Genomic DNA, 16,822 nt, shown 5'->3' on the forward strand with positions numbered 1-16,822 from the left:
ATGCCCCCTATTGTGCTGCTTTGAAATAAAATTTCAATATATCATTTGGCAGGTTTAGAAATTATCTCCCTTTTAAAGCTTATTTCTTCCCTTGGATTGTATTTTTTTACTTTTGACCTGAGAGAATGACCTTGACCTTTCACCACTCAAAATGTGCAGCTTCATGAGATACACATGCATGTCAAATATCAAGTTGCTAGCTTCAATATTACAAAAGTTAAGGCCAATGTTCAAGTTTTCGGACGGACGGACAGACTGACTGACGGACAGTTCAACTGCTATATGCCACCCTACCAGGGGCATAAAAACTGAACATTATACATGGTAAATGACAGTACCAATGTACCTTATGGATGAGGTAATCTTGGCCCCACAGCTATAGAGTTTGGAGCCCAAGAATTAGACTGGCTTCACCATGCAGATAGGACATATTGAGCATTTGCCCCAAGGTCCTGGGCCAGAAAGTGTTGCTGGGCATCTGGGCCCAGCTGACCAGAGATCCTGTTTTTCAGCAGGGTACCGATCTATGATTGCTAGGAACTAGCTCTTAAAGCAAAATTCGGCAATTTAAATAAATATTGAAAATAAATTAAGATAATAATTTTATAATGTGCTGAAGGCATTAAATAATTGTTTTACTTGATTTTCTTATTGCAAGGAGAAACTGTTGTTCAAGGGCTAAATTTCAGCAGAAAAATGGACACGACTATGCCCTGACCTATGATTAAAACTGATATCAGATTAACTTTTATTTGCTATTTATTTACCAAGTTTGATAAATTTGAAATCAGAGAATTCACATTTTATCCTAGGAACTATTCCTCAATCAGGCAGAAAAAGGACTGATGTTAAGTGAACTATATGAGCCTCATTCTCGGATAAATAGGACTTAATGCATGCGCAGTCTGCACAGGCTAATCTGGGATAACACTTTAATAGGACTTAATATATGTGCAGTCTGCACAGGCTAATCTGGGATGACACTTTAATAGGACTTAATGTATGTGCAGTCTGCACAGGCTAATCTGGGATGACACTTTAATATGACTTGATGTATGTGCAGTCTGCACAGGCTAATCTGAGATGACACTTTAATAGGACTTAATGTATGTGCAGTCTGCACAGGCTAATCTGGGATGACACTTTAATAGGACTTAATGTATGCGCAGTCTGCACAGGCTAATCTGAGATGACACTTTAATAGGACTTAATGTATGTGCAGTCTGCACAGGCTAATCTGGGATGACACTTTAATAGGACTTAATGTATGTGCAGTCTGCACAGGCTAATCTGGGATGACAATTTAAGCACATACATGAATTCCCAAATCCCAGAACACCGCTAAGATACTACTTATTGTTCTTGTTGCTGCTGCTGCTGCTGCCACTGGGCCATAGACAGAGATGGAGCAAGTCCTGACGCCGAAGTTGCCACCCCAAACCCAAGAATTGCCGACAACAACTGTTGTTGAATGGCGTCAATCGCATACTGCTCTCCAGGCCTAAGGTTCACATTTTTCGAGAACAACATATCGTGGTCAGTCACATTAACGGACGTGTCAGGCAACGCCTGCTCTACCTGTTGAATCAGATCGTTTCAGTTCGAGCAACTTGTCCGGCCTAATTTGTAGACGCAATCATCCAATTGTTGCTAAGCGACATCGATGCCGAGACGGAAGTCGAACTCACCAAGGCTCTGCTGTTGGAAGTGTTGATGTAGCCAACATGGGAGAAGATATTGATAGGAGGCTTGGTAGTCTGACGCAAGACGTCTTCGTGCTGAATTTCTTAAGCAATTGTAGTATTTGTGCAAGAAGGGGGTTGTCATCGACTTTCACTTCAATGATGTTAGTCATGTTTGCTAGTAAAGTTCACTGAAAAGGAAATGGAAAGTAAACTAAAACCGGATTGTTTAGTGACACATGAATAAGCCTTGCAACACCTTACTTTACAGACCTGTTTTTTAAATGCCAAACATCGTGCCTTTAATTGATATTTAGAATATTGCAATTAATTTTTCACCAATTAGAACTCAGAATAACGTAGTATCAATGTTTTACATGCACCAACTTGATATTGGAATTTTTGGGTTTGTAGCAAGGTGTTATATTTATTTTTTGTAAATCAAAATACTTGAGCAATTAAGAATGTGAGACTGCACACCTTTAATTGTGTGACTATAGAACTTTAAATGTGAGGCTACATAATTTTAAATGTGATACTCAGCAGCTTAAAATGTGAGACAACACAACTATAAATGTTACAGTCTACATATTTAAGTGTGAGTCTGCACACCTTTAAATGTGAAAGTTTATGACTTATACCTGAGACATAACAACTTTAAATGTGAGACAATACAACTGCATGGCATTTAATAAGAAACAATAGATGTGAGTTCAAAATAGTAATTAAACTTAGTTAAATAAGCAAACTGGAGCTGTGTCACAGACATGACAAATACCCCCACATTACGCATTGAAACATAATATTTTGCATGTCGTCTTCACAAAAAACAGCGGACACCATGCTCAATTTTTAAAACGCACTAAGTGACCTCTTGACCTAGTTTTTGACCCAGAAAAGCCCATGTTCTAACTTGGCCTTAAGATCATCTCCATAAAACTTCTGACCAAGTTTATACGTTTAATACAGACCGACAGACAGACCGCCTGACCGACAAGTTCACTCCTATATACCCCCCTAAACTACGTTTAAGGGGGGATATTTAAGCCAGTTATTTTGGTTAAAAAACTTTAAAATGTGCTATAACTAGGGGCTAGCTCGGTGCAGAGTTTATTTTAACCATTTTTGGATTGGGACACTTCGTAAAAAATCATAGTGTTTTGAATTTAATTGGGAGAATGGTTGTAGTTATTGCTAAACATAATTTAAAAATTGAGAATAAGTGTTATCAAGATAAATTGTGCTAAGGTTCAACTTATAGAGCTGCATAAGGAAACAAACTCAATTTGTAACCTATTAAAACATTGTTTGGGGTCAAATCTTGAATTGAGAACTTTAGTCAGTGATTATGGAAAAAATAAACTGTTTAAGATTAGGAATGGGACTCAATTTTGGCCCCAATTTCGACAAATGAATAACACTGTATGATCTCACCTGAAGCTCAAGAAGCTGAGCTGATATGCTGGCCTCGCTGATATTGCCAAAGGCTGAATTTGAGTTCTGATTAACTCAATGTTGCAACCTATCAAAACATTCTTTTTCTTCCGGGAAACCATGAATTGAGAACTTTAGCCAGCAATCATGGATATAGACTTTATGAGATAAGAATGGGGCTGAATTTCGGCCCCAAAATTTCAACAAAATAATTAACACTGTAAGGTCTCACCTGAAGTTCAAGAAGCTGAGATGACATGCTAGCCTTGCTGATATTGCTAAGAGACGAGTTTGAGTTCTGCTTTCTTCAGGTTGCGAGTCGAAGGGCGTACTGGACCACACAACAAAACTGCTGTTATTTTCCAAAGCCTTCTCTTGCATCAATTTAATGCGAGGCCTTTTGGGCTTGGAGTGCTATGTGCTCATAACAAAACCAGACGTGTTCACTTTAAGAACCTTGTTCACAATAGTGGGCGTAATTTGCCGCTGTGGCACACCCCATGGATGTATGGATCTCTTAGTGTTTACAACAAAGTCTTTACTGCCTGTCTGTGTCAGCATGGATGTATTGTGCTCTGGGTGTTTACAACCAAGTCTTTACTGCCTTTCTGTGTCAGCATGGATGTATCGTGCTCTGAGTTCACAGCAAAGTTACTACTGCCTTTCTGTGTCAACAAGGATGTATTGTGCTCTGTGTTCACAACCAAGTCATAACTGCCTTTCTGTGTCAGCATGGATGTATTGTGCTCTGTGTTTACAGCCAAGTCATTACTGCCTTTCTGTGTCAGCATGAATGTATTGTGCTCTGTGTTTACAGCCAAGTCATAACTACCTTTCTGTGTCAGCATGGATGTATTGTGCTCTGTGTTTACAGCCAAGTCATTACTGCCTTTCTGTGTCAGCATGGATGTATTAAGCTCTGTGTTCACAGCCAAGTCATTACTGCCTTTCTGTGTCAGCATGGGTGTAATGTGTTCTGTGTTCACAGCCAAGTCATTACTGCCTTTCTGTGTCAGCATGAGTGTATTGTGTTCTGTGTTTACAGCCAAGTCATTACTGCCTTTCTGTGTCAGCATGGATGTATTGTGTTTTGGGTGTTCACAGCATAGTCATTACTGCCTTTCTGTGTCAGCATGGATATATCTTGCTCTGGGTGTTCACTGCATAGTCATTACTGCCTTTCTGTGTCAGCATGGATATATCTTGCTCTGGGTGTTCACAGCATAGTCATTACTGCCTTTCTGTGTCAGCATGGATATATCGTGCTCTGGGTGTTCACAGCATAGTCATGACTGCCTTTCTGTTTCAGCATGGATGTATTGTGCTCTGTGTTCACAGCCAAGTCATTACTGCCTTTCTGTGTCAGCATGGGTGTATCGTGTTCTGTGTTCACAGCCAAGTCATTACTGCCTTTCTGTGTCAGCATGGATGTATTGTGCTCTGGGTGTTCACAGCATAGTCATTACTGCCTTTCTGTAACAGCATGGATATATCTTGCTCTGGGTGTTCACAACCAAGTTATTACTTATTTTCTGTGTCAGCATGGATGTATCGTGCTCCGGGTGTTCACAACCAAGTCATTACTTCCTTTCTGTGTCAGCATGGATGTATTGTGCTCTGGGTTTTCAAAACCAAGTTATTACCGCCTTTCTGTGTCAGCATGGATGTATCGCCCTCTTGGTGTTCACAACCAAGTCATTTTTGCCTTTTTTTGTCAGTAACATTGCCAAAAGTCTGTTCTATTATGATGTTTTGGCCGCTGAGAGGACAATCTGGGGCAGTCCGTAACCCTACTGTTGTCCAACCTATCAACAGCAGACGTATGCCACTAGGAAAGCTCACGCTTTTATTGTTCCTTGATTCTCTCCTGTTCAATTTCTGTTTGTCCCATAAAGATTGGAACAAGTGATTGAACTTTTTATTCTTCATGATATTTGTTGTGATGTCCAACAGCAACAACTGACTGTTAGCGTTACCATAACTACTGCTATAACTTTTCGTGTCTGTAACACTCGTCCCTTTCAGGCCCACGCAGAACTCTAGCTTAACAAAACTACCCAGGCTTATGTTTGGAAAACGTGACGTGGGCATTGCGTTTGTCAGAACAGAATCACCCTAAGAATCTCCTGCAGAACAGAGTTGTTCAACGATGCTGACTTTTTGAGGCAGGAGGTCAAGGGGGAGGAGTTAGAAGTCAATGGAGGGGGAGGGTCAATCTGGACTGGGGCTTCTGCAGGCAGGACTGGTGTGGTTGCTGGGCCAACTCGATATCAATGCTGGTGCTCTGCTGAAAACAACAACAACACAGTGGGTGATAGGAACTTGTAACAAAGTATAGTACATTCTATAACAAACTATGCCTCTTGACTGGCTGTGAAGGTTTTCAAAAACATGAATTTCTAATCTGGCATTTTATTGGTTCCTTGTCCTTAATAGCATAAACATAAATACAATTAAGTCATTTTGTATTAAAACAAGCAAAGTGTTGGCTAATGCTATACTTATCTGTAAATTTATATCTATAATCTTTACTCCATTTTCAGAGATGTATTTTCATAAGCCAATATGCGGATCGCTAATGTTAGAAAGTGTCCTCCCAGATTAGCATGTGAAATTCACATAAGTTAAGGGAGTGTACTTTCTGACTAGACTGGATTTTCATAAAGAGGATAATTTGTTCAATGAAAAATACCTTTAAGAGGAAAGTGTTGTCCGTGAATAGCCTGTGCGAACTGCACAGGCTAATCTGTGACAACAATTTAAGCACATGCATTAGGCCCCATTTTTCCACATCACAGCTTATTTATCTATTAGCCAATTTTTTGCTGCATAACACAAAGAAGGAAAACCATCTGGTTAAAAATTTAATATTTTTTTATTGTACTTATTCTATGAATCACATTACTTTTAAAATGCCATTAGATATGTTTTATTGTTATTATATGTTTCAATAAATGGGAGGCAACAATATTAATATTTAATAATAATATTAATGTCTCACCAACGTTGCAAAAAAACACACACACATATTATTTTACCTTGCCTTTACTGATCTTTGATGGTTAAAATCTGTTTAAATTCACACTAGAAAACAGTTTTAAAGTCAATTTACATGTAAGTTGTAAGACATTATAAAAATAAATAAAACATTAAACAACTTAAGGGCAACAACTCACTGCTGGTGCAGATCTACAGTTCTCTCCCTAGTTAGTTTCAGCTAAAATGTCCTTCATGTTGCAATACGACGACTTGAAAGGCTGTGTCACCCTCACATCGCTGGACTTTGGCTTGGCTGAGCCTTTCACTACTCCTTTGTCTTCTGTGCTTAGCAGTTGCTGTAACATTGAGAAAACCAATATGAAGTCTTTTGAACTAGTAAATTAGTAATACACCAGCAATTTTTTTGCCAAATTGAAAAAAGTATTTGTACCACACCAATGAGGAAAATTGGCGTAATAATATCTAACATCGGGAAAATTCTATCTTTTAATTTGGGAATAATAGGTCTTTTTAATTGCATGGAACTTAATTGCACAAATCCAATCAAAATATATTCGTTGACATGCGTTTTTGTTGAAATATTCAGTTTCAGTGCTCATTTTATTAGTCCACTTGCATATACCGGTAAGGAAGTGCCTATTATGTGTACTTTATAAAGATGGAAAGAAAAGGCTTTTTTTTTCCACATACCCCTTGGAGTAAAAATTACTGTGAAACCATTATTATTCGTCAGATATTAATTTTTGTCTTTTTCGTCCTTTGACTGATGGACGAATTCAAGATCCTAACGAACAATCATTTTCCATATTTGAAACAAATAAGACTGAATTACCGTAGGCATGAGGCATTTAAATCCAGCGTTATCCACGCATATACACAGGGCTCGAAATTAACACTCGCACACTCGCAAAATGCGAGAAAAAAAGATTGCAAGGTAAGTTATAAGCCACTAGTATTTTTTGCAAGTAAAGAAATAGTGAAAAAACGAGTTATATTGCTAAATGCGTTCGACGGCGTGAACGCTACACTGTACGTCAATTTTTTGAACGTCCGAATACCCATATGCGGAAGCGCGCACCTTGTTTGTAGACTGGTATACTTATAGTACAGATACCCGGATGGTATTGATAAAAAGAACATGAAACAGTCGACCATTCACACTAAATTTAAATCCGGTTTTGACACAAAGGGGTGTACATCACCCAGTGTACTGACAACTGACATTTCCTGTAAGACGCGAATGCAAAAAGGCTGTATCGAATGCGTCGACTTCGTTTAGGTATAATAGTGTTCATTAGTGCTTATTGTTAACAACTTTATTACCCATTGTGTGTATTGTGTTTTTCAGGGGTGTTGCAGATTATACCAACAACACGCGGTGAATCCGGATTAAAGACAATACTATGAAATGCAATTAAAATATGACTATGTGTGATCAACACCAGACTGAAATATATTCTGAGCTTTTATTACAAATTAATAAAGAACATATTGATTTGTGTTTGGTTGTTTGGTTTTAACTGCATCTACTATTTTTGTACATTTACATAAAAACCCGTACCTTCGTTGTTTAAAACACTCGTTAACGGTTATTCAGTCCCACTTATCCGCTAATCATACAGGGGTTTTTTTTACTAAGAAAGTGACGCCGATATTCGGCGTCTTCCCCTACCAGAATTTTTCCCCTTAAAATACAATTTCCCCACCAAAAATATCATTTTTCACCAAATTATAATGTTTTCTCTCAAAGAAATGTTTATTTTTCCTTGGGGCATTCAACAATTATCCAATTTGCACCATGTACAACGAATTCGCGCTCTCTCTCTCCAGACGAACACACAACATCTGGGAATCCCAGTTATTCTAAATATAGCTCTTAAATAACGTCATGTAAACTGGGCAACTAATCGTAATAATCATGTGACTATTTTACTGGATACCGGTCTTGCGCGAGAAGGGTGTTTCGTCAATTAATTACCGGAAACCAGTCGAATTTTCATCCGGGCTATGTGCAAGCCGGGGTATAAACGTGAAAACAGAAAAAAATGTCTCACAATTAGCGTTCTTACACAAACAAAATAAAACATTCGAACTCGGAAGATACTGAACGCATCGAGGCATTTTTTGAGAAAGAATCATCGAAAACCGTTATAACCCAGCAGGATTCCGAGGTAATCAACATCGAACATTGTTAAAGTGAAAGTAGACAATCGGCAGCTGCCGCTCCTTTCCCTTCCAATACTGTAGCAAATCAAGATCGTCAACCCATTCATCATGAAATTGAAATCACAAAATTGACATCGTCCCCCGGCCCCAGTACAAAAATATAGTTGAAAACATTTCACATTATTAGATCTACACCTGCAACTTTATTAAGGACTTTGACTTTAATACCTGTTAAATGTGTTTAAGAACAAAAAGGACAGAGACAAGTCTCTTTTGATGAGCTATAGACATTGAAATGAACAGTTTTTATTTTTTCCCCTAATATCTCTCTTTCGCACTCTTTTTTTCCCCTTTCACCCAGCGTCCAGCGTCTTCCCCTTTCTCTAAAAAAAACCCCTGTCATAACAAAGAACGTGTCAATGACATAAAATAATAAGGGACAGTTACTATCACCTGAAATAACAGACTTGTTAATTGGCATATGTCAAACAAGGCCCACCTCCTGCAAGTGACTACCAAGTGTCACCCCTCTTTCCCCAGCACGAATTTTTCGAAACCGCGTATTACATGTATTACAAACATTACAAACAAATCGGACGCTTTTTTTTCAAAACCAGAAATGGACGAATTTAAGTGCTGACGAAATAGTCATTTTTTTAAAAAGGACAAAATTTCGTGCTGACGAAAATAAATGGTTTCACAGTAAGCAAATCAGGGAGGACACTTTGGATTATTATAAAGAAGATACTTCTTTCCAGCAAAACAACATTAAAGAGCAAATTGATGTCCCTCATTAGCCTGTACTGACTGCACAGGCTAATATGTGACAACAAGTTAAGCACATGCATTAAGCCCCATTTCCCCACAGCACAGTTTATTTATCTTTATAGCATGATTTTTTCTAATTGTACTCATTATATTAATCTCTTTACTTTTATAATGCCTTTACAGATGTTTTACTGTTAATATATTTTTCAATAAACGGGAGGAAATAATCAAATATTAATGTCTTTGCAAAGTTGCAAAAAACACACACACAATATTTTACCATGCCTTTACAGATATTTGATTGTTAAAATCTGTTAAAATTCACACTAGAAAACAGTTCCAAAGTAAATCAACATGTAATAAAGTTGTTAGACATATTTAAACAAACAACTTAAAGGGCTACAACTCACTGCTGATACAGATCTTCAATTCTCTCCCTTGTTAGTGTCATTGATTAAACAGCAACTTAAAGGCAAACCCCACTGCTGGTGCAGATTTTTAATTATCTTCCTTGTTAGTGTCGGCTAAAATAATTAAAAAGCAACTTAAGAGGAAGAACTCACTGCTAGTGCAGATCTACAGTTATCTCCCATGTTAGTGACAGCTAAAATGATGTAATATACGGATATGGATAGGCCGCGTCCCGCACATTGCTGGACTTTGATACCGCTGAGCCTTTCATTAAACAGTCTTCCGCTGTGCTCAGCAATTGCTGTAACATTAAGGGGACCAATATGAAATATTTTGGCCCAGTCAGTATTTTGAACTTGTACATGTAAGTTAGTAATACACCAGCTTTTTTTGTAAAAAAAGCATCTGTACCACACAAATAAGGAAAATTTGCATCATAATAAATACTATTGGGAAAATTCCTAGCATAAAATCTTCAAATGAGAATGATGGGTCTTTTTAATTGCACGGAACTTAATTGTAAAAAGCCATCAAAATATTATTTTACATGCGTTTTTGTGGCAATGTTAAGTGTCAGTGCTCATTTTATTATTCCACTTGCAAATACAGAAGTGTCTATTATGAGTGCTTTAAAAATAGGGAAATACATGGCTGTTCATATACATCTGGGAGTAAAATTATGTAACAGACTACTTGCCCTTAATGACTACCTGCTGACAAAACTAGTTCGTTCGTACTTTGATGACGCCCAAACATAGAAAATTTCACATTTACCAATACCAAGACACGATCTTTTTTTGAAAGTAAATTGCAACATTAACTTTGTTTGATATGTTTAGGGAAAAATTAAAGTTTCAGAACAAATATACCCAAAAGTCCACAAACACAAATCAAATCACAGGACTTGTTTTGAGTCATTTTTGTGTCATCCTTCGGTCTTGAATTTTTCAAAATTGCGAAAAAGAGTACATTGTGAAAATTTCAGTTGCAAACTTCTTTAATTGTGAAAATTTGAGTCACAAAATTCTGAAATTCGTGAAAAAATGCCATTCCCTAAGAAGGAAAAAATAACCCTGAGTCATGGCTCCTTTCTGACAGACTATTATTTCAAAAAAGGCCCTGACAGATAAAACAAAGCAAAATATTAGTCACCAATTCAAGCTGGAGACTGGAATGTTACCCCCCTGACACTGGATAATGATTTATATTTGTTGGCACCTCCAGATTATAAAAAAATACTTGTCCATGGACACGTAAATTTGTGGATTCCTGATTTTGTAATAACAGGAATTAGCCCCGGGTCATTTTGTTATGTGTTTGAGTTTATTTCGTGGATTAGTAAACCCACCAAATGAACATTAATTAATTTCCAACAAATAATAATGAATTTAGAGTTTTTTTCAACATTTTTTTAGTAAAGTGTTTTAAAAGCTTTATTGTATTTATTTTTTAATTTTGATACACAATTGTTCAGAACAATAATTTTAAATCTTGTTTAGAGAGGTGTATTCCTTAGTTTAATTACGATAAAAACATAAATTGCTCAATACAGGCGAAAACCAATAACTAAACCACGCCGGGACTGTTCGACCCATCTGGAATTTGATTGATCTGATTTCATAACATAACTTTGCAATAATTTGATGAAATAATTAGAACATAAAATATATACGTCATATTTTCAAGTCATCAATATTTTAAAATAGTTAAATATACAATCAAAAAATTATCATATGTAAGGAATAACGCTAAGAATCAAAGCAATCATAAGCATTTTATACACATCACCAAAAAATTAAACAGCACGATATGTATTAATTCATTTTTGTTGTTTTTTTAAGAATGACATGATGTAAAGATACAAAATAATTTATTTTTTCAAGATGACATAGAACATGTTGCGATGCAGCCGTTCGAGCCATTATATTACAGCATCAAAGAAAAACGCAGATTGTATGCAAAATGTCGTATTTTACTCGAATCAATTAAACATTGATTGGATGACATGTTTGAAATTATAACATGCTTATAATCAAGTAACAGCTTTGTGCGACCCTTGCCCCTTTAAAGCAAAACGAACAAATGAACGTGTGAAAATTGAAATGTTCATGAATATATAGCAATACAAACGTGCTTTGATGCAAGGCGACTTTGAGCCATCGGGTTTCGATTGTATATTACAATTTAAAAAAATTTGCCATTCTGCTAATCTGTGAACAAGTCCAAATTCACCAATAGGTACTATCAATACATTTGTTAATTGTATTTTTGAATTGTTTTCATTCTTTCTTTATTTATATGAATTAAGCTTCCATAATTTAATAAGAATAAGTGTTTTACTTTGAATACCCATTTACAGTAATTTATAAATATATTGAGATTTCATATCTTTGAGAAAAGGAATATCACGAGAATTAAATTTTAGCACTGTAATTTCCATCATCCATTGCTTACATAACTATCGCTTAACAATTATTGTGAATTTTAATGTATATGTACGTCATTCTCTCATTAACCAAATTTTAATCATATTGTTTGTATACCATATTTCTTCTCATCCAAATGTAAAAATACCACCCTTAAAAAGACTGAAAACCTGGGCTTAATAAATGTGTATAGTGGTGCCCCACAGTAACCTAGCTGTGCAGTCCTAACAGGCTAACATGAGATGACACTTTCCACCAATACTTGATTTTTGTTTTGAAGAAAGTCCCTTTAAAAAAAAAATCATCACAATAAGAAAGTATCCTCTATGATTAGTGTGTGTGCAATACACAGGCTAATGTGTGGATGACACTTTGAATGCATTAAGCACTCCTTTCCCAGAACGAGGCTCATCTTGTTAAACTTTGTGACAGACTGTAGGTGGAATTGCTTTGAGCCTCCTTTTGAGAAAACAGTAATTTATTATGAATATTGCGTAAAGTGTCTTCCCAGATGAGCCCATACAGCCACACAGGCTACTCCGCTAGACGGAATTTCGTTTAGAAGAGACTTCCTATATTCGAAAAATTCCCTAAATGCATGGATGACATTAATGAAACTACATACTGTTCTTTTCCACCTCATCTTTTTTTTGCATTCTAAATAAAAAGGAAATACACATGCATACATTTTCCTTGCCAAGTTATGGGTCTGTTCAACAGACCCAAACCCAAAGCGTTTATTAAAAAAAATAATATCCTCAGGATAATTATATCTCAATCATATTTCGATAAGATCTAAATAAGAGATGTGTTTGTCAGAAACAGAATGCCCCCTATTGCGCCGCTTTAAAATTAAAATGCTAAAATGCAATCCCCAGCCATGGAATGCCGTGTCCCCCGACATCACTGGACTGTAATATGGCCAGCCTTTCACCAGACAGTTGTCTTCTTTGCTGTGCAGTAGCTGTAACGTTGAGCGAACCAATATGGAATATGCAAACTGCACAGGCTAATCTGGGACAACACTTTACACACATGCATTAAGTCTTGTTTTCCCATGCAACCTTACATTGTTGCCATTGCATGCATGAAAACTAACTCTAAAGCCTTATTACACTGTTCTGGGAATAAGGCCAGGGTCCTTCTTATTGAGAACAAATACATTCCATGGAATCATATTTATAAGCTTTATTAAATATCTCACAACTTTATAAAACCTCAAGGCCTTATGAGGATGACAGAAGAAATTCTCCGGGTGTTGTGTAACTGAGGTTCCTGTTTGATAAGTTGGAAAGCATCGAGCTGAAGAGGGGTTTGAGTTATTGATCCTCAAGTAAAACAAGTCCTGCTGTAAACATGATATACACAATAAAAGACGCCATTTTATGTTTTGTTAAATCATATCATTCTTGTCAATTTCATCTTTAACATTCTTAATACACAGGTTACACTGTAAACCATTATTATTTGAGGGACATTATTTTGGTTGATTTTAAGGGTTCACTGATCCACAAGTTTATCACACACAGAAAAGTAACTGACACAAATTCATCATTTATTTTTCTGAACTGAGAAATCCACAAAATAAACTAATGTGTCCGTAAAAGTCTTTTTTGACCACGAAATTTCGGATGAATATATATATGATTTTACACTTTACAAACAAGTAAAGAGGATATTTTATCTTAAGTAAATTCATACTTTTCTTTTCCACCTCATCTTTTTTGCATTCTTAATACATAGGGAATACATAAGCAGGTCTTTTCCTGGCGTATTTATGGGTATGTGAAACGGACCCATACGCAAAGCGTTTTTCTTTCCTTATCAAGGGCTGTTTGTAAAACATGCATGCCCCAAATATGGGCTGTCAGTTGTAGTGGCAGCCATGGTGTTAATACGTTTTTTGTCACTGTGACCTTGACCTTTGACCTAGTGACCTGAAAATCAATAGGGATCATTTGCCAGTCATGATCAATGTACCTATGAAGTTTCATGATCCTAGGAGTAAGCAGTCTTGAGTTATCATCCGGAAACCATTTTACTGTGTCCAAGTCACCATGACCTTGACCTTTAACCTAGTGAGCTGAAAGTCAATGTACCTATGAAGTTTCATGATCCTAGGCATAAGTGTTCTTGAGTTATCATCCAAAAACCATTTTACTATTTCGAGTCACTTTGACCTTGACCTTTGACCTAGTGACCTGAAAATCATTAGGGGTCATCTGCCAGTCATGATCAATATACCTATAAAGTTTCAAGATCCTAGGCCAAATTATTCTTGAGTTAACATCAGGAAACCATTTTACTGTTTCAAGTCACTGAGACCTTGACCTTTCACCTAGTGACCTGAAAATTTAAAGGAGTCATCTGCCAGTCTTAATCAATGTACCTATGAAGTTTCATAATCTTAGGTGTAAGCATGCTTGAGTGAACATCTGGAAACCATTTTACTATTTCGAGTCACTGTGACCTTGACCTTTGACCTAGTGACCTGAAAATCAATAGGGGTCATCTGCCAGTCATGATCAATATACCTATCAAGTTTCATGATCCTACTAGGCTTAAGCATTCTGTAGTTATCATCCAGAAACCATTTGACTATTTAGAGTCACTGTGACCTTGACCTTTGACCTAGTGACCTGAAAATCAATAGGGGTCATTTGCCAGTCGTGATCAATGTACCTATGAAGTTTCATGATCCTAGGCCTTAGCGTTCTTTAGTTATCATCAGGACACTATCTGGTTGACGGACAGAAGGACCGACAGACTGACAGGCCGACATGTGCAAAACAATATACCCCCTCTTCTTCAAAAGGGGGGCATAATAAGTGCCTTATGATTAATATGTCTCAATTATATTTCAATAAGATCTAAAAAAAAAGTATATTACTAGCATCATATGATTTTATTCTTTTAATTTTAAGTATTAGAAATAGTTATATTAAATTTGTTTTTCTGAAATCAATGGACTTTTCGCACGAAAAAATAAAAATCCCAAAATTGCATTTTTTCCCAAATTGGCCATGAAAAGGCCTGATAATTAAAACGTCTTTGTTACCTTCTGTGTATTCAGGTCATCCTTGTCCACCACATCCTCAGCATCCTTGTCCTGACTCAGCAGCGACTGTAGCAGCAAAATAGCTTGATGTTTTTCTTGTATGTATATTTAGGACTCACACAAATTTATATAAATGTAATGAAAATCAATAACAAATGTTCAACAGCATAAAATATTGCAAATTAATAAATCTCACATCAAGTGTTACCTTTCTGTAAACATTGCGTAAAATATCAATATATACTCCTCCGAAGATTACTTAAACAATTTCATATTTTATTCGGCGTAAGCTGAATAAGCCAGCTTTTCACCCTGACTTGACCTTTGTAAGTGTCCAATAATACTCAAATAAAATTTCCCGCGGCTAGGTACGAATGAATACACTTCATTTATTCCATTGGCTGATTTGAGTATAACATCAGAACATTGGAAACATATCCGCGTCTTTGTAACACTGTTTTACTGCATGAAACAATTTTATCTCTAATGAAAAAGCCCAATAGATAGAACAGTTTTACAATCAATTTTCGACATAAATACAGTTTGTGCGTTCACCTTTTATTTTCAGAGAATTACCAGCGCAAAAGCGTTTAACTAAAGGCTATGTTGTCATATTTAGTACTTACTTGCATTGCATTTCAACCCGCAAGGTTTCGGGTCAATACGCGGTCATTTTGTGAAAGTCAGAGTTTATATACAGTTCATCACCGGAGTTCGCAAAAGGGGTTGCGATCATTGTGTCTTACTGACAATAACGTAGTGACTGTAATGCATTGCATTCCAATCCGCAAGGTATCAAGGTCAGTTTGCGGTCAGTTGCAGAAATCTTTATATAAACGCCGTCTCGTAAACTTTGTGCACTTGAAGTCTGTTTTGATCAGAAAGATACTAAATAAAGATATTCGGCGATATTATTGTGGTATGTCAATCATCGATTTTTAATATGGTTTCAAAATTTGCATGATAAGGACCAATTTTGATAAAATTAATTAGAAATATTTATCCATTTAGACCAGTTTATTAAGCATGACCACAATAATTCGCTATACTATAATTATGCAATTAAATAAGATTCGAATATTGCCGGCTGACCTATATGCACTCGTTTAATTTCATGTTTCTTGTGTTTTTCTATTCTGTAAATATAGATATCTGAGTAATAATATCACATAAAGCAAAATAAGCCACGAAATCTGGCGCAACACCCCGTAATTGATTTGCTTATGATGTAGCTAACAACTGCGCAGAAAAAAGGCATCCGCTACTTTTTATCTCATAGAGATAACTTTTGATCGTTCATAAACATCGACCACAATCAACGCCGTATATCTTTTTTAAAGATATTTCTTGTTTAAAAAGTATTCATCCATATACATTTCTTACATGGCATGGTGTTTATAGAAATGAAAGTCTAAAAATAGCCTCAGTTGCTATGTACAAGTGCATCTATTTACAAATATGAAATTTTCAGTTGAAATGCTCTGTTTTTTCATGCGCAGTTTACAAGAACTAAATGTTAGGACCATAATGACACAAATGATATGACAACATAACATAATATGCATTGTATCTTATGTTCCAACAAAAACCCTCACATTGTGTAATTAGATAACAATATGTTCACATAAATTATTTGTATCTTTAACTACCTACTTAATGTTGTATTGTAACATCACACACTACTATGTTCGTATGCTAAACAACACATTGTCATTGAAATACTACTCAGTAGTTACAACAACTAATACATACATGTTCACACTATTCCACTCTGAACACCAGGATGTTGTCGTCCCAGAACTGTCCCACAATGATGGATGATGTGGTGCTGCAGTAGCAGACTGACTGTGGGTTCCACACTTCATCCTGAGTAGCCA

The 16,822-nt window shown here is 36.3% G+C and overlaps 1 long non-coding RNA gene across 3 annotated transcripts; it reads right to left on the reverse strand.

The window, feature by feature from the left end:
• Positions 1-1,521: 1,521 nt before the first annotated feature.
• LOC127868224 (uncharacterized) lies at positions 1,522-16,791 on the reverse strand. Of its 3 annotated transcripts, none has more exons than XR_008043979.1 (6): positions 16,698-16,791; positions 14,946-15,011; positions 9,461-9,574; positions 6,293-6,451; positions 3,349-5,403; positions 1,522-1,873 (listed from the first exon to the last, which is right to left on the reverse strand). It is a non-coding gene; the product is annotated as an uncharacterized LOC127868224 (long non-coding RNA). The 3 variants fall into 3 exon arrangements; XR_008043980.1 differs by lacking the exon at positions 9,461-9,574 and adding an exon at positions 9,614-9,762; XR_008043981.1 differs by lacking the exon at positions 9,461-9,574.
• Positions 16,792-16,822: the final 31 nt, after the last annotated feature.

Source organism: Dreissena polymorpha, chromosome 2 (assembly GCF_020536995.1).
Source record: "Dreissena polymorpha isolate Duluth1 chromosome 2, UMN_Dpol_1.0, whole genome shotgun sequence".
NCBI lineage: Eukaryota > Metazoa > Mollusca > Bivalvia > Myida > Dreissenidae > Dreissena > Dreissena polymorpha.